General features: G+C 47.0%; 1 long non-coding RNA gene across 1 annotated transcript; it reads right to left on the bottom strand.

Moving 5' to 3' along the window:
• Positions 1-267: 267 nt before the first annotated feature.
• LOC119433082 (uncharacterized) lies at positions 268-3,999 on the bottom strand. Its single transcript, XR_005188257.2, has 3 exons — positions 3,871-3,999; positions 511-582; positions 268-446 (listed from the first exon to the last, which is right to left on the bottom strand). It is a non-coding gene; the product is annotated as an uncharacterized LOC119433082 (long non-coding RNA).
• Positions 4,000-5,686: the final 1,687 nt, after the last annotated feature.

Consider the following 5,686-nt stretch of genomic DNA (forward strand, 5'->3'; position numbering starts at 1 on the left):
AATTTTATTTGTGATTCACACTGCCTTCTTCCGGTATCTTGATGTTACGCGCATTATCTTAGCTCCTTGTGCGATCGTTTCACTGAACTCGAGTTCAGTGAGAAAGGCTAAGTGGAAGAGCCACGTTCATCTACCCTATGCACTTTGAGTCTCCTTCGTTAGCGCAGCGGTTCGCGTTTCGCATTGTTCGAGTACGTACTTCCGTTGTCATTTTTCCGAATGACGGGTGAGGGTGGCAGAAGTTGCATTGCAAGGTACAGCAGAAACGTAGTCCTTTCAATGGTGACTACATCACCGCGCACTTACCCTGTCGCAAGAAACACTATGTCGACGTCGGGTTTCAGTGTTTCATTCCACGCCATTATCACGTCCAGCTTGTTCAGAGCCTCCTCCGCGTCTAATTTATTTGTTCCGTTTATAGTTGTGTTTTTAATTATGTCTTCCTCCTGGGTGAAAAAAAAAGCGAATGGGTGGTGGGCAATGGGAAGTATATTTGCTGAATGTTCTCACCTCAAGTTTCTATGATCCGACAAGTGTGAGGCGGATTTTTGGACTATCATGTAGCTTGAAATACTCCTGGGCCTGGAAAATTTTACGCGGCGATTATGTGAAGCAATTGAATGTTTTACTTGCGCGTTTGACTGCAAGCAGAAATATTATAGGCAGCTGGGCTAATCATAGCAGCGACTTACAGCACTCGGCCATAAAAACAAGTGAAAAACAAGCAAAAGCTGTTGAGATGTTAAAGGTGGCTAGAATGTCGCAGAATGTCGTAATCAAATACAATCTAACGGCTTCATTGAGGTGCTTATGTGACCATTTCTATTTTTCTTTTGTTTGCAAACAAGGCATACCTCACGTTTAGGCGTCGCGATTTATTCTAACAGCCGTCACCTCACCATTCTGCTCGCCAGTTCTTATAGCTAAATTTGTTTTAGAAACTCTCATTAGAAATGAAAAGTGGGCGAGTTGGTATTTCTTGCACATGCTAAATCTAGCGCGAAAGACAGAGCACAGCGAAAGAGCGGCGCTTCAGGTGTGTAAGTGGCCATGAATGCGTCAGCCTCTAGCAGGAAGACCTGTCGCATTAAGTGCTGCGGTTCGCTCACGGATAATTTCTCGAAGCTTCCAAGCAGTTTACAGTAAAGAAGGCATATTTAAGAAGTGAATCTCTTATACAGCGCTCCTAAAGCTGCAACGTTGTTTATATCTCGCGCATGTTGTTTCTTGTTAATGTTGTGCAATGTGGGGTGCATGATGCCACGGATAAATTCTGCCAACTACAAACGTCTTCAGTTCAGCAGGTCTTGGAACGTATGTCGATTTCTGAGACGATGTGTATGACTGCACCATCTGTACTTTCTACCAATTGCAATGAATGCTCTGTCCGGCTTTAGTAGATTAATTGGTCTTGTCGTACAAAAGGCCTGCTGCTGGTACACTCTTTCAACAGAAATGCACAAATGACTGTCCTGTCACTTTCTTACGGCGTTTTGGCGATGCCTGGTTTGGTAATCGAAACATATTTTCTGCCTGTCCTATATAAAGTTTACTACACCTTAGCGGGATTTCATACACTCTACTTCTGATATGCAGTTCACGTCTCTTTTATTGCGATAGTAATTATATTAACACTCCAAGCGCATTTATGCCGTCGCCGTGATGTTCCGTATAATGTCCAAACACGATAACATCGTCGCCGCGCGCCGTACGCTGTATGTGCGAGTGAAAGCTTGCTAGGGTCAGCCGACGATCGCTGCTCAATCTCGCGCGCGCGAGGGAGAAATGCGGGGCGGAAGCGCACCGTCTTTTGTCGCGCGCGAGGCGCGGCGGGAGGTGAAGGATTGGGGGGAGGGGGGGGGGGGGCGTTCTACTCCTTCGTCTGCTGCTTACGGCGCGGCCGCGCGGGCGCAGTATCTTGACAGCGATCTGCGACGTGCACAACGAGCGCGCCCGCGCGGTCTTCATCTTCAAAGTGATCTGCGCTGTGGACAAAGTACGCCCAGTGCTGGTAGCTTCGTATGCGCTGTGCTTTCGACGTTAGTTCCGCGTTGAAGTGAGAGACAGCACGAAGGTCAATTCGCTCGCTGCTGTTGCCGCGCATCCTCACTCCAGCGTTTTGACAGCGAGTTTCCGCGGTCATCGAGCGAGATGTGGTCATGTTTACTTGTGCGCGTAGGACACCGTGCTTGTTGATTTAGTTAGTAAGCGAATGCTTGAAAGTTTGTACGGCCGATAAACCTAATGTCCCTTACTTCGTATAGCTGTCTACTAATGTGCTATCACAATCGATGGTTCGCCTTTTGGGCGAAACTGCGACTTTTCTGCGTCGTTGGTGGAACATGCTGGCTCTGTTTCTTTACGCATCAGGTTGCACTCACTGGACTGCTTGGAGAGAAGAACGGACAAGATTTATTTCATGTCTGCTGGTTGCCTTCTTTAATTCTGCGAAAGCATACTGGCAGCTGCTGCTCGGTTCTTCAATTGTTATGGCGTTGCGCGGCTGCAGACCACGAATTAATTCACGCCGGCCGGTCGCGGCCGCTGCGTCGTCCCGTTCGCGACGCTGATGGTAATTTGTCGCGTTCATGGACATTTATACGCCTTGCGGATTTCCGCCGAATAAAATTGACATATTTCACTTAGGTAGGATAGGATAGGAATAAACTTTATATGTCCAACGGTTATGGCTGTTAAAGCCACTGTCTTTCAGTTTGCGTACTTGCACTGATTACCCAGTTGTCTACGCGTTGTAATAATAGATAGGCACAGTTTCTTGTAAAATTCCGGCGTAGTCCATCTCAGGATGATAGTCGACGCTAATGCCATTAGCATTGAGGCAATGTAGCAACGCACCGTATTGCCACCGCCGAAGCGCGTCATGAATGAAGAGAGTACTTCAGCCGGACTCCTCTCTCGCGTTTCGACGATGATTTAATAGCATTCCCTTCGAAAAGGGGCGGTGACAAATAGTCACCTAGCCTGCTTGATTTAATCAGGTATGCTACACATGTTTTTCATCTAGCATTTTTGTATGCATCTCCTTAATCTTTTTTTTCCCTTCAAACTCGCTTTGGACACACAGCACCATCTAGCGGCGTCCCCGCGAAGTCCGCGCATGGCGCTTGTCTGTATATAGATTCAGACAAGATTGCCTGAATTTACATGATGCGGGTTCGATTCCGCCTAATACCGGAGAAGTTCTAAATGACTTTGCTTTTGTCATCGAAGAGCAGCGCATAATAATCGGCTCATTCTCAGTGGCCCAAGTTGGGGTCAAAAAGGTTCATTGGAGAGCGGCACTTACCCAATGACCCAACTTGGGCCAGCGTTTAGTTTCTAACCATGTTTTTTTTTTTTAGCACAGCATCTCGATGCTCCACCCATTAAACCATGGGCTACCCAGTGACTTAAGTTGGCATGAAAGGAAAACGTCGGCAGACTGAGCTTTAAAATGAGTTACAATACGAATTATAGAATGAGTGTATAAAATGAGCGCGTTCATGACTTTCCGAGGTTTACAAACGCTATAATGCTCCCGCATTCCCACACGTAAGCACTCTTAAATGTGTCTGCGGAATTTTTGTCATCTGAATATGAGAACAGAAAATATTTTACCACAGCCAAACAACTACTGTTCCTAAATGTCTGCGAACAAAGCATCTTCGTTGAATGCCTGGCAGCGATATCTGAAATGGCGAAATAGAGCACCTTTATCAACTTATCGCTCGTAGCCCTTTCACTTGACTTTGACGAAATAATTAGCTACATTTCAAGTATGTTTAATTTGTCGAACAGCATACCAAATAGGCCCGTCTAACATTTCGGAGTTATGGCGGATCGCTTAACGTGGAAACCTAAGTTGCTGACGGCTCTTGTGAGTGCAGTGAAGTAGGCGTCGAAGCTGTCGTTCACTTTGAAGAGGGCTCGCTCCAAACATGCCTTGTCATAAACGAAGTGCAGTCCTAACTTTATAATTTCGTCTGAAACATCAAATTTGCAACGCTTTAAAAGTCAGTAAAATTCTGGGCAAGCATTTTGGCACACCTTTATGCTTCCACACACTCAAGATTTTACGTGTTGCGAAAATCGGACATCTAGGGTGCATCTGAAAGCGGATGTCGATAGAAAAGCAAAGATGGAGGGGGAGGGGGGCGGAAGAAAGGATGGTGTGATATCTTTTTTTTCCATCAGGAAAGGCGGTTAGGTCGGACTGAGGGGAGCTCTTATGACCTGCCGTAGTATGCCTGGGCGACCGAATCAATATAGAGGGTGTCCCAACGATCATGCATCAGACCTTAAATATATGCAAATGCCGCGTAGCTGTACACAGCCAAGGTAATTTTTGCCGTTGCTTGGATATAGAATATTACAGCGAAAGCTCTACTACGCCATGTCTCGCAAGGTCATTCATCGCGTCGCAATGACCTTGAGCCGCCGGAGCGAAAGTGTGGGGAAGGTGTGACGTCACGCCACGTGATCTGCTGCGGAGAGGCGTCGCAGCTGCGCTCGCTTGGAGCCTCGCCGCTGCAGCACCACGTGACTAGGCGAGGGTTTAATGGCTACTTCGCCAGCGCTTGGTCGCTCAGTCTCGCCATTTGGCGCTGAGCCGTGCTCCCTCAAGGGCTGCAGAAGATAGCGCCAACCTTTCCCTTTCCCTCAAGAACCACTTATCATCATCAGTCTCGCCATGGATGGCGCACCGGCTGCGCCGTGTGTGCGTGCGCTTCAGCGCAAGCGACAGGCTGAATCCAGTCAGCCAGTAGATACAGCTAGACGGCAGGCTGCAAAATCTCAAGCAAAGGCAAAGTTGTCTGCTGAAACACCAGAGCAAAGGGAGGCCAAATTAGCACGTTATACAGAAGCTTACCAAGCGCGGAAGCGTGCATTAATGAAACACTGTGTGCATAGCCTCTGCAAAACCAAGCCAAATATACCTTTCGCTCGTGATAACTAGGTTTACAAGAGTTAAACCTCAACCAATTTTTTTGGCATTCCGCCTGATTGCATAATTAGTCTTATTTATTTCTTATGACTGTGAGAATGATTGTAGAGCAACATGAAAAACTCGCGTTACAGCTTTATGTTGCTCAATACGTGCTACATAAAAGTGTTTTTCCGAGCGTGAAAGAAGCCCGCGAATACACGCAAAATTGCCGCGCGACTGGCCGCTCGAGGCACATGGCGTGTATTCGCGGGTTCGCTTTCAAGAGAGGAACGCGATAGCGTTCAAAGATCCCCGACTGCTTCTTACGCTTCCCGACAACTGCAGCTTATGGAACTTCAATGGTTTCCGGGAAACGCTGGCGCCGAACGCTATGCACGAAGGCGAGCTTTCTGGTAGAAACGCGGCCTCTTGCGTGGACCGATCCCGGAGATTGTGCACTACCGCGCCAAAAAAATACACAATTTTCAGGTTTTCGTTATTGTTTCTCACTTTTAATATTCCAGTCTGAGAAAGATTTAACATAAAAGGCATGCGCTGTGGGTGTTTTGCTTCACGACATTTGTTTGTGGGTTGTCATTCTCAAAATTCCGAGGAATAGCTTTGTAAATAATGTAAGACAAGGTACGAGCAACATTACTGGTAGAATGGTGTGGCAATATAACCCGCATATGCCGCACGTCATAGCATATACCTAAACATGTATATTCTGAGGACCTGCGTGGTTGGGGATGACTTTCG

Source organism: Dermacentor silvarum, chromosome 11 (assembly GCF_013339745.2).
Source record: "Dermacentor silvarum isolate Dsil-2018 chromosome 11, BIME_Dsil_1.4, whole genome shotgun sequence".
Lineage (NCBI taxonomy): Eukaryota > Metazoa > Arthropoda > Arachnida > Ixodida > Ixodidae > Dermacentor > Dermacentor silvarum.